The following is a 13,523-nucleotide window of genomic DNA, read 5'->3' as shown; positions in this document are numbered from 1 at the left end:
TTGCAATAGCAAAGGATTTAAAGAACAGGAGTATAAATAATTTTCAGCAAAATAATGTTGTGCTTTCCTATAACTTTTACAGCCACTTTTGGCTTCCCAGCCCAGCACCTCTGTTTCCATTTATTAAAGGGACATGGTTAGGTTAACAGAAGTTACATTATAAAAATTAATTTCCTCTGAACTTCTTTAGCACTGCTCTTCCACATAACTCCAAGCACTTTACAGACATTAATGGATTACTCCTCACAATATCCCTGAGAAATAGACATGGGCTATTCTGTTTTACAGCTAGGGTCAGACAGTTGGAGCTTATCATCCCTGCAATGCTAACTAGAGTTTGCCTTTAAGTTGGGTCCTGTCCTACACAAACGGACTTAACCCAAGTGCATTGGTGCTTTTAATTCAAGTTGGCTGGCCTGTCAAAGGATATACCGGGGCAGTCAACAGGTGAACTGAGACCAAATCCAGACCACCAGATGCTTTTGAACAGACCATGACATCTTTTACTTATTAGTATCCTTATTATTTTTGTATTAATTTTCTCTGGAGTCTGGACCTTGACTATACCCTGACCAAGAAATTTGGACCTTGGCAAAAAACAATTGATTACCCTGATATAGGTTAAAACTGGAGTTAGCACATCTCATAAGCTATTAGCAACCCTGCAGTGTGGACACAGATTACCTCCACTTAGGTGCTGCTAGTCCTCCAATGCTTTCTCACAATTTCCTCCATGTGCCCAGAAAGGGAAAGAATTCATAGAGCAGCTCAGCTTACTGCAATGCAACCCCAAAAGCCTTAGGGTACACCTACACTTTGAGCTGGAGATGTAATTTCCAGCTCAAGGAGACATACCTGTGCTAGATTTGAGTGAGCTAGTGCAATAAAAATAGAGGTCTAGCCACTGTGGCATGAGCAGGAGGAGGAGCTAACTGCCCAGAGGAGGGTTCCCTCGGAGACCCCAGGTACGTACTTGGGCAGCTAGCCCCTCCGCCATGTGCACCCCCGTGGCTACTCATCTATTTTTAGCATGCTAGCTTGGTCTGAGCTCACCTGAGTATGTCTCCTCCAGCTGGCAATCACACCCGAGCTCAAAGTGTAGCTGTACCCTTAGTACCACACATGAAAGCATACAGTGCAAGCCATAGACACAGCAACTTGAGTGTTATTTTTCAGTGTAGCCCCTCTCACATGAGCTAGGCTAACTTGCGAGAAGCAACTTGAGTGTGGGTAACTAGAGTTTACTCTGCACTGAGGACATACATTAAGTGTCTTGTCCAAGGTCACGCGTAAGTCAGTGACAAAATCACTTATACAATTCAGACTCTTGAGCCATAGTTAGCTACTCTACCCACTAAATCACACTCCTCTGGAAATACAATTCCTGAGATCATTTAAAATTCTCCTAGTTTTAACAACTATTTAATTTTCACCATTTATGCTGCTTGAATACTTCATTTCTTTGACTCAGTTTGGACAAAACTGAGTAATCAGGTTGGCTTTTTCACACTGTATCTAGTCAGTTTCAATGCTATTTCTCATGTATTAGCAAGAGACTAAGGGAATGTCTATACGACCCGTCAGATTGGCGGGCAGCGATCAATCCAGTGGGGGTCGATTTATAGCATCTAGTGTAGACACGATAAATCGACCCCCGAGCGCTCTCCCGTCGACTCCTGTTCTCCACCAGCGCAAGAGCCACAGGCAAAGTCAATGGGGGAGTGGCAGCAGTCGACTCACCGCAGTGAAGACACTGCGGTGAGTAGGTCTATGTACATCGACTTCAGCTACATTATTCACATAGCTGAAGTTGCATAAATTAGATCGATCCCCCCCCCCAGTGTAGACCAGGCCTCAGATACAAGTATTTGGGTTTCAGACAGTGCACGAGGATGTTTAAATCCATAAAAGTACATCATTAAGGTTAAGATTTTGTCTCCATTATTTTTAGTAAAAGTCAAGGGCAGGTCGCGGGCAATAAACAAAAATTCACAGAAGCCCGTGACCTGTCTGTGACTTTTACTAAAAATAACGAAGAGCTGAAAGGGAGTAGGAAGGAGAGAATGACAGCACTACAGCCCCCTGTGGCAGCTCAAAGCTCCAGGGCCCCCATCACCCATGGCAAATTGGAGCTCCAGGGACCCCACCGCTCCTGGCTCAGGGCTGAAGATATAGAAAATGTCACCGAAGTCTCTGACAGTCACGGAATCCATGACTTCTGTGACCTCAGTGACAAAATCTTTTCCTTATGTATCGTAAAACAAAGCTTTTTAAAATGGCTATGGACATTTAAAAAATCTATTTCCTGACAATATTTGTTATTATTTACAGTAGTTCCTGGAGGCATCAACCAGGATGGGCCATATATATAGTATAAATATATTATACATACAGACATACATCTACAAACACTATATACCTATATATAATAAATGACAAATGCTACCCAAAAGACCTTACAATCGAAGTCCCTGATCTTGCAAAGATTAACATCCATGCTTAATTTTACACATGTGAATAGCCATATTGAAATTATTGGGATTACTCACGTTCATAAAGTTAAGCATGTGCATAGGTCTTAGCAGAATCAGGGCCTGAAAAACAAAACAAAAAGAGGTGGGAGAGAAAAGTTGGAAGATTGTACTGAAATATTGTATTATATTTGTTGCACTGACTAGCAGTATGTACAATTCTTAGCCAAGCGGTGGTCAGTTGTGGTAGCCTATGTGGTCAGCCTACGAATTTTAGCATTTGCAGACCTTTTAAAAAATAACATCCTAAATCTATGGTCAAATTTACAGTACCTGACATTATCATCTTTTTTTAAAAATTACTACTGTTTGTTTACATACCAACAAGCCCTAAACCATGTGGGACTGGTGCTTTAAAATTATACCAAGTTTAAGATGAAGGTGGAAGTCATTATGGAGCTACAAATTGAAACAGGTTTTTTTATTACTTTTTCATTTTTAGTTGTGATGCCATCTTAGATTTTTAAATTTGTTACGTGATCAAAGTTGTTACTTTTTCTTTTTAATTGCCCTACCATTTTAATCCAACACTGAAAATATTCAGTTAATCACATCAGCTCTAATTCAAAACTGCTCTTGGAACAGGTGGTGTACAGCAGCAGAGAAAGCATTTCAGTTTAAAAAAAAGAAAAGGAGTACTTGTGGCACCTTAGAGACTAACCAATTTATTTGAGCATGAGCTTTCGTGAGCTACAACTCACTTCATCGGATGCATACTGTGGAAACTGGAGAAGACATTATATACACAGAGACCATGAAACAATACCTCCTCCCACCCCACTCTCCTGCTGGTAATAGCTTATCTAAAGTGATCACTCTCCTTACAATGTGTATGATAATCAACCTGGATTTGTGCTGGAAATGGCCCAACTTGATTATCATACACATTGTAAGGAGAGTGATCACTTTAGATAAGCTATTACCAGCAGGAGAGTGGGGTGGGAGGAGGTATTGTTTCATGGTCTCTGTGTATATAATGTCTTCTGCAGTTTCCACAGTATGCATCCGATGAAGTGAGCTGTAGCTCACGAAAGCTGATGCTCAAATAAATTGGTTAGTCTCTAAGGTGCCACAAGTACTTCTTTTCTTTTTGCGAATACAGACTAACACAGCTGTTACTCTGAAACGTTTCAGTTTAGTTGACTAATAAATATTTTCTCATTGACTCTACTTCTCCTTGGCATTACAGTATAAGAACATATCCAAGTAAAATAAAAATCAACAAAAATTGCTGCAGAAGTTCCATAGATTTTGAATCAGACCACCACAAAAGTCAGTTTTTTGGTAGATTTCTGTTGCCCCAGCCTTTTGCTAAGAAGTTACTGGTTAAAGTTGGACCTGGAAAGTGGGAGAGTAGAAAATAATTAAGGCTTTTGATATATGGTATTGATCATTGAAGAGGATATCATCAACTTGAGATCTAGTCAGTTTTAAAATAGGAGTTGTAAAGTGATTTCAGGTACTAGACTTGCCCATTTTTGTGGATTTAGAGTCAATTGTTCCTATTTTTAAAAATGTTTTTCTGTCACCTGTTGCTGTAAGAAAGGGGAAACAATGAACTGAGTACATAAAAAGAGCTGACAAATGCAGGACATAAACTAACTGTGGGGGAGGAGGTAGAAGAGAGAGAGAGAGAGAGACTGTTTTCCCCCCCTCTAATTTCTTTCAGTTATTTTAGGTGGTGTTTTTTTACCTACTGTTATAAATATCAGACAGTGTGATTTTTAAGATGATAATAACTCTTCAGTTCATATCACAGGAAAGAAAAAGGAATGAGTGAATATTTCCTATTGGGAAAGATCACAGAATGAAACCTAAAATATTGTTGGGCCCAATCCTGCAAATTCTTATTCACATGAGAACCTTTGCTCATTAAAAGGTTTCCACTGGAAAGGCACCAGACAACAGACTGAGGGAAAAGTAACAGAAAAGGGGACTGGATAAAGGAAGGAACTGTTCAGCAATGCGAACAGCATGGAATTTTGATAACTGGTGGACTGGAAAATGAGGAACCATTTACTATAGCCAATGAGTACAGCACAGTGAAGATACTAAATAACTTATTGCCTTGCAAATGTAATGTCAGACTTGAGAGAGGTATACAAGCTTGAGTAAAATGCAGTACAGTTTTTAGCTTTATTCTTTTCACCAAAGACTTTTCAAATAGGACCAGTGTATAACTGTAACATTCATTTATATTGAAACTTTCCTTTATACCTATGTATTACTTTAGATAGAATGCAATAAATTCCCACAGCGTAGAAGCCTTCCATTTCCATTTTGCTTTTGATAGTTTGTGTTTGGAACAGTCTTATAAACAAGACTTTTTATTTATTTCAGGACTCAGATTTACTAAACAAGAAATGTACACAATAACTAGCCAACCAAGGGCGTCATTATGGAATCTGTGCTGTATATTTGTTACCTAGGAAACGAACTAGAGCACTGGTACACTGTAATTTCTGTCTTGCGACAGAATTCTCCAGTCCTGTGGGTAAATAAAGTTCATAAATCAACCAATCAGCACCAAGGTCAAATAATTTAAGATGAAGCAGTCATTCTCCATGGGTCTTTTAAAAAGACAGAACTCTTTCAAGTTGCTTTGGGCTACTATGCAGATACATTAAGAAAACATTTAACTTCAGTTTTTGTTTTATTTAAAATATTTTTCATTACAAACGTGAACTGTGTAAAACTGTTTACAATTCATGCTCATTTACCTTTTCTTCCATATTCACCTCCCTCTACTTTGTTTTGCAAAAAAATCTCTAAGTGATAGCATTTGAAAGCAAAGCCTTGCACTCATCTTGAATTATCACTTGAATTATCAGATGTATAATAATCCTAGAGAGGATTAATTTCCATATATATTTCTTTGAAGTATTTTACAAACACTAGTTAATCTTCACAATGCCCTTGTGAATTGGGTAAATAAGTATTATTATCCCCATTTCACAGATGCAGGAAACTGAGTGACTCGCCCAAAGGATAAAAGAGAATCAGTGACAAAACTGTATTAGAATCTTCCTGGTTCCCCTTGGTGTGTTCAAAGCATCAGACCACAGACAACCATCTAGAGCAAAGCTAATGAGCATGCTGCAAGGTTAAGAGGTATATTGGACATGCCAAACAATCATATTGCTGAAACTCTCTGGTTTTCCATTCAGTTAAAATTAGTCACAACACTACTCATTTAAAACATTCAACTAAACTAACATCAAGATGAGATTTAAGGCACACTTTAATGAAGGTACAGTACATTTGATAACTGTCAAATGTGAAAGGCTAACAAAGTCAACTGAATTTTAACGCTCTGCAAACGCAGCCACAGTGAGCCATTATTTTGCAACTGTACAAAAAAGTATACATCATATATACAGTATATCCTCCCAAGAACTCAAATACAGGGAACTTCTTAGTGTATGCACATTGGAAGTTACAGTACTAATGTAGAATGCATTAATTGTAAGAGCATACAGGAGAAGATTAAAAGAGAGACCATTATCTATATATCTGCTCAGTAAAAATCAGCTATCAAGAGTAACCAAATAAAAAATGTTAAAGATGCTAGAAAGGTGTTACTGTTTTTCAACAAAATTTTGTTTAACTTGCAGAAATTCAGCTATTCTAAACAGAAAACAACGTCTATGTAATGCTGTTTAGCTGACAACTGGTTTTCTGTCACTGTTACAAAGAAGAACTACACTACATATCTCAGAAGAGCCTTAAACTGCACATAATTTAGCACAATCCATTATTCACCTGAACACTTTCCGTTAATATTTAGTTTATACAAATCTCTTTGTTAAGTCTTATCTCTATTGCTGGCAGGGTGTAAAGTATGTAAACAACTAACTCAATGTGTTAGTTTACTTTTTATAATACTTCAAAGGGCTGATAAACTTTAGCACAATATTGAAAAATATATTTTGCTTAAAGTCAAAAATAAGGAGGCGGCAGTCATAGAATATCAGGGTTGGAAGGGACCTCAGGAGGTCATCTAGTCCCATCCTCTGCTCAAAGCAGGACCAATCCCCAATTTTTGTCCCAGATCCCTAAATTGCCCCTCAAGGATTGAACTCACAACCCTGGGTTTAGCAGGCCAATGCTCTGGGTTTTAATCCAAGATGAGTGGCAGATTCATTGTAGGGGCCTGAGGAAGTCATAAGACTAGTTGTACTTTTGGCTTTAGAGTAACTGTAAAGTTAGGAAAAAGAAGGATTTAGATTATTATATATTTAAAAAAAAAATAAAACAAAAAAAAATCCAACAGATCTTACACCCAGTCAACATTTTCAAGATATTTTTGTTTTAAATATAAAAAAACCTTTAAGCACAATGAATGTCAAAGCGACGCAATTATTTTTGCACATTCTTGTATATATTAGCAAGTACACTCTAAGGGCTTGCTCCTGCTCCCATTAAGATCAGTAGAAAAACTCCAATTAAGCTTAATGATGCAAGCTCAAACCCTGACTATCTACAATTCTAACTGGTTTCAGAGTAGCAGCCGTGTTAGTCTGTATCTGCAAAAACAACAGGAGGACTTGTGGCACCTTAGAGACTAACAAATTTATTAGAGCATGAGCTTTCGTGAGCTACAGCTCACTTTATCAGTGCATCCGATGAAGTGGGCTGTAGCTCATGAAAGCTTATGCTCTAATAAATTTGTTAGTCTCTAAGGTGCCACAAGTTCTCCTGTTGTTTTTACAATTCTACAGCACAACTAATGCTGATAATATAACTGGGGGGGGGGGGGAGAGAAGAGAAGCAAGCATCTTATAATAAAAACTCTACTATTGAAATCCAACCTATATTTTTACCCATTGAATTGCCTATTGTCACTAATAACTCAGCTTGATTTTTTTAGGAAATAATATTAATTTTCATTTAGTGTTATTTAATATCCAGCTGAGTACAAGTGATATTTATAACCACTAACACCAGGGAGGAAGGTGAGTTTTAACATATACTAACTAGTCCTTTCTGATGGAAAGAGATTCTGTTTTTTTTAACTGCCGAAATTAAACCATAGAAGGCTCCATATATCTTTCCACTACAAAATGTTTCTTTGTTTTCCTTTGCTTGAGTGTCTTTCTGTACTTGCTTTACAATACTCTGGTTTCCTCTGTCACTCCTGATTTGTCTTTCTGACAAGCCAGGTTCAAGATGGGTTATGGTTTTAAACGCTTCTACAGCTTGTTCACTACCAACAATTGGATCTTTTGCATTTCCTGCAACAACGCCATTGCAATCATTCACAAGAGACGCTTCCAACGTTTGATATACAAGACTTACTACAAAAAGAGCATTGATTATAAAAGATTCTGCTTCTCAATAAGGGGGGGAGGGGGAAATCAAGCTATTTAAAGGTTGCGTCCACACAACCATACTTGCAACCACAAAGCTATACTAAAAGGGGATGGAGGGTTGATCAGCGTCTGCAAAACAACAGCTAAATCCAGTGCATCCTCTAATCGTTTCTGCATATGTTCAAGGTACCACAATCAGTATCAAGCTGTTTACCTAAACGCACTATATCTCTAGAGAGAAACTCTGTTTGCCCTATAAAAACACGTCCAGACGTTTCCCTCCTACGCAGATACCTCAGCCTCTATCTCTAAAGATGTACAGACAACACTTCGCTAAACTTTCGCTTCAACGAGCCACTTGTGTAAAGATGTCAGGTGGGGAGAGGGGGTTATTTTACATCCCAAATCCTAAAAGCAATGGCAAAAAAAAAAAAAAAAAAAAGGCAGAACTTTTGCTTCCAGAAGGAGCGCGTCAAATACAAAGATATAAAACCGATCCAAGCCATCCAAAAGCAAAGCCACCTCTGGGATCTGAGCTCTGAAATAACCTACACAGCTCAACTCCTGCAGCCTCCCGCCGGTTCCCCCAGCCAAACCCACCCCTGGGTGGGTTTCTTCCTTGACACCAAACACCAGCCCCTGTGCGCAGCCTCGCAGACAGAGACACCTCCTCCTCCTCCCCCGTTAGAAACCATAAATAACACACCGCGCGGGGAGCCCGCCAGCGCGCAGCAAAGAGGAGTAAGAGCGAGCGGGCCCCTTCCCCAGCGCGCGCCCGGCTCTGCCCTGCAGCACGCGCCACTGGGGGGCGTGGGAAACTCGGAGCTGGGGGGTGACTCTCCCCCCCCCGCCTTGATAGGGGCCAGGGGGTCAAAGAGAGCGGTTCGTTTCTGCAGCAAGAAGTAGAAGTAAAAAGGGAAATCAGCCCATTCTCTCCCTCTGCATGACCTGGTCTCTCAGACAGAGTGTCTGTCCCCCCACTACACAACCATTCCTCCCCGACACACACCGCCCCTCTCCACACAACCATTCCTCCCCGACACACACACACACCCCTCTCCACACAACCATTCCTCCCCGACACACACACACACCCCTCTCTCCACACAACCATTCCTCCCCGACACACACACACACCCCTCTCTCCACACAACCATTCCTCCCCCATACACATCTCTCCACACAACCATTCCTCCCCGACACACACCGCCCCTCTCCACACAACCATTCCTCCCCGACACACACCGCCCCTCTCCACACAACCATTCCTCCCCGACACACACACACACCCCTCTCTCCACACAACCATTCCTCCCCCATACACATCTCTCCACACAACCATTCCTCCCCGACACACACCGCCCCTCTCCACACAACCATTCCTCCCCGACACACACCGCCCCTCTCCACACAACCATTCCTCCCCGACACACACACACACCCCTCTCCACACAACCATTCCTCCCCGACACACACCACCCCTCTCCACACAACCATTCCTCCCCGACACACACCGCCCCTCTCCACACAACCATTCCTCCCCGACACACACACACACCCCTCTCCACACAACCATTCCTCCCCGACACACACACACACCCCTCTCCACACAACCATTCCTCCCCGACACACACACACACCCCTCTCCACACAACCATTCCTCCCCGACACACACACACACCCCTCTCCACACAACCATTCCTCCCCGACACACACACCGCCCCTCTCTCCACACAACCATTCCTCCCCGACACACACACCGCCCCTCTCCACACAACCATTCCTCCCCGACACACACCGCCCCTCTCTCCACACAACCATTCCTCCCCGACACACACACACACCCCTCTCTCCACACAACCATTCCTCCCCCATACACATCCCTCCACACAACCATTCCTCCCCAACACACACACCCCTCTCTCCACACAACCATTCCTCCCCGACACACACACCACCCCTCTCTCCACACAACCATTCCTCCCCGACACACACACCACCCCTCTCTCCACACAACCATTCCTCCCCGACACACACACCACCCCTCTCTCCACACAACCATTCCTCCCCGACACACACACCACCCCTCTCTCCACACAACCATTCCTCCCCGACACACACACCACCCCTCTCTCCACACAACCATTCCTCCCCGACACACACACCACCCCTCTCTCCACACAACCATTCCTCCCCGACACACACACCACCCCTCTCTCCACACAACCATTCCTCCCCGACACACACACCACCCCTCTCTCCACACAACCATTCCTCCCCGACACACACACCACCCCTCTCTCCACACAACCATTCCTCCCCGACACACACACCACCCCTCTCTCCACACAACCATTCCTCCCCGACACACACACCACCCCTCTCTCCACACAACCATTCCTCCCCGACACACACACCACCCCTCTCTCCACACAACCATTCCTCCCCGACACACACACCACCCCTCTCTCCACACAACCATTCCTCCCCGACACACACACCACCCCTCTCTCCACACAACCATTCCTCCCCGACACACACACCACCCCTCTCTCCACACAACCATTCCTCCCCGACACACACACCACCCCTCTCTCCACACAACCATTCCTCCCCGACACACACACCACCCCTCTCTCCACACAACCATTCCTCCCCGACACACACACCACCCCTCTCTCCACACAACCATTCCTCCCCGACACACACACCACCCCTCTCTCCACACAACCATTCCTCCCCGACACACACACCACCCCTCTCTCCACACAACCATTCCTCCCCGACACACACCACCCCTCTCTCCACACAACCATTCCTCCCCGACACACACCACCCCTCTCTCCACACAACCATTCCTCCCCGACACACACCACCCCTCTCTCCACACAACCATTCCTCCCCGACACACACCCCCCTCTCTCCACACAACCATTCCTCCCCGACACACACCCCCCTCTCTCCACACAACCATTCCTCCCCGACACACACCCCCCTCTCTCCACACAACCATTCCTCCCCGACACACACCCCCCTCTCTCCACACAACCATTCCTCCCCGACACACACACCGCCCCTCTCCACACAACCATTCCTCCCCGACACACACACCGCCCCTCTCCACACAACCATTCCTCCCCGACACACACCACCCCTCTCCACACAACCATTCCTCCCCGACACACACACCACCCCTCTCTCCACACAACCATTCCTCCCCGACACACACACCGCCCCTCTCCACACAACCATTCCTCCCCGACACACACACCGCCCCTCTCCACACAACCATTCCTCCCCGACACACACCACCCCTCTCCACACAACCATTCCTCCCCAACACACACACACACCCCTCTCTCCACACAACCATTCCTCCCCCATACACATCTCTCCACACAACCATTCCTCCCCCATACACATCCCTCCACACAACCATTCCTCCCCCATACACATCCCTCCACACAACCATTCCTCCCCAACACACACACACACCCCCCTCTCTCCACACAACCATTCCTCCCCAACACACACACACACACCCCTCTCTCCACACAACCATTCCTCCCCAACACACACACACACACCCCTCTCTCCACACAACCATTCCTCCCCAACACACACACACACACCCCTCTCTCCACACAACCATTCCTCCCCAACACACACACACACACCCCTCTCTCCACACAACCATTCCTCCCCAACACACACACACACACCCCTCTCTCCACACAACCATTCCTCCCCAACACACACACACACACACACACCCCTCTCTCCACACAACCATTCCTCCCCAATACAGTCTCTTCTCCTCACAACCCCATACCACCCTCTCAGCACACACCCCTTTCCACTCGACCGTTCCTCCCCAACACACACACACACCTCTGTACACAGCCAACCCCCTCCCAATACACACCTCACAGCCCAAGAGCTCCCCCCCACACACACATAACACACTGCCATCCAAACAGGGGCACAAGAACTAGGGGATAAGAAAAGAAAGGGTGGGGTCAGCTGATTGATTTATGCCCTAAAAACTTTGTAAAAAAAAAAAAAAAAAAAAACCCAAAAGCGAAGAGGAAGAACTGATCGCTAATAAGTTGTCTAGTGTTGGCTTATTTGAATCATTTGGTTGATGCTCTCCTGACCCTCCTCCACTTACCCCCCCCACACACACACACGCACTGTACATAACTTCTCCCCCCTACACCCCTCTCCGCCTTTCAACAGCCATCCTACCGCCCCCCCTCGCCCTCCAACGCAGGGGAAGACACTCTGTGTGCATAGGCGCACGCACGGATCTCCATCACCCCCACCCCCACCCCCACCCCCACCCTCTCCCTAACTGCCCCCTGCACAAAGAGAGCGACACTGAGCACAGCGGTTTCCGAAGCGCCCTCCTTCCCCTGCACACAAAGAGAGAGACTGGGTGTCCCACGCCCGGCTGTCCCCCTCCTCCAGCAGCCACCTACCTGCAGGTGTCTGTCCATAGGAATGCGGGCGGGGGGGGGGAGGCTGTGGTCTATTCCCTCTATTGGCTGGGGCCGGCGGGAGGATATGGTGAGGGGGTGGCAGTGGGGAGGGGAAGGTGTCTCCCATCCCCCGGTCACTGGCTTCTCCCTCTGTCCTCCGCCACCCCCCACACTGTCTGTCTGCCTGCCTGTCTGTCTGTCGGGCGCGCGCGCGCCAGGCCACCCCCCCCCCCTCCTCCGCCGCCCCCGCCCCCGCCCCCGCCCCCGCCCGCTGATATTCAATGCTCAGGGAGAGAGACACCGAGACACAGAGAGAGCTCGTATCAGCTACCGGAAATCGAAGCCCTGGTCATAAATATACCACAGGAAGTGTGCAATAACACACACACACACACACACACAGAGCCCTGCCCTCGCCCCCCCCCCCCCCCCACACACACACAGCTGCCAGCCCGGACTCTGCCTGCCGAAGGGGGTGGGGGTGGATAACAGGAAAGCCTCCGCAGTATAACAGTCTATCTACAGCCCCTGGGGGGCTGATCATGCGGAAAGGTGCGAGCTAGAAAGCCGCGTTCGGTGCCGCTGTGGCCCCCGGACAGCCTACCTGTGCACACTGCAGCCTATGGCGCGTGCCCTATTGCACGTATCACTGGGGGGGTGTGTACGCCGTGTGGACACGCTGTGCGCGGGGATACACGCCTAGATCTTAAACGTGTGTTTATAGGCACAGATATGTATCCTGTACATAACATCACACCTTCTGCATTGTACAGCAGCATGCATAGACCCCCACACTAAACGCACATATGGGGGGGGGGGTGTATAGATGCGCATATCCAGGATCGATACACACAATGTGTTATATACCACCTATACACACACACACACACATATATAGTGTACACACTCACGTAGCGTCTGTGTGTACGTGTATATCGACACAGATTTTATATTACACACGCGCGCACGGTTTAGGACACACACACACAGTTTGTATAGGACAACTGGACTGAAGGAGATTTTAAGACGCGCTCTCCCAAACTGTGAATTTCACTGAAATGCAAAAATCCCCCACCCCTCAGCCGGAGCCAGACACCGTTCACATGGTCCAGGTAGGAACTCCAACCCCCACCCCCAATGAGCTACCATTTAATGTTATTTTAGATTTATATTGTAAATATTGAATCATGCGATATGTG

General features: G+C 45.7%; 1 protein-coding gene across 5 annotated transcripts in view; it reads right to left on the bottom strand.

The window, feature by feature from the left end:
• Positions 1-12,520, bottom strand: part of KIAA1958 (KIAA1958 ortholog) — a 114,545-nt gene extending 102,025 nt beyond the window's left edge. For 3 of the 5 annotated variants that reach the window (XM_073345663.2, XM_073345653.2, XM_073345654.2), the window contains exons 1-2: positions 12,325-12,520; positions 2,550-2,594 (exon numbers count right to left, since the gene is read on the bottom strand). The gene's annotated coding sequence lies outside the window, so the exon portion shown is untranslated. The remainder of the gene's footprint in view (positions 1-2,549; positions 2,595-12,324) is intronic. The other 2 variants (XM_073345658.2, XM_073345660.2) reach the window with 1 other exon arrangement.
• Between the last annotated feature and the right edge of the window lie 1,003 nt (positions 12,521-13,523).

The sequence above is a fragment of the Lepidochelys kempii genome, chromosome 5, assembly GCF_965140285.1.
Source record: "Lepidochelys kempii isolate rLepKem1 chromosome 5, rLepKem1.hap1, whole genome shotgun sequence".
Lineage (NCBI taxonomy): Eukaryota > Metazoa > Chordata > Testudines > Cheloniidae > Lepidochelys > Lepidochelys kempii.
The sequence above is the reverse complement of the archived record's forward strand: the minus strand, read 5'-3'. Positions and strand labels throughout refer to the sequence as shown.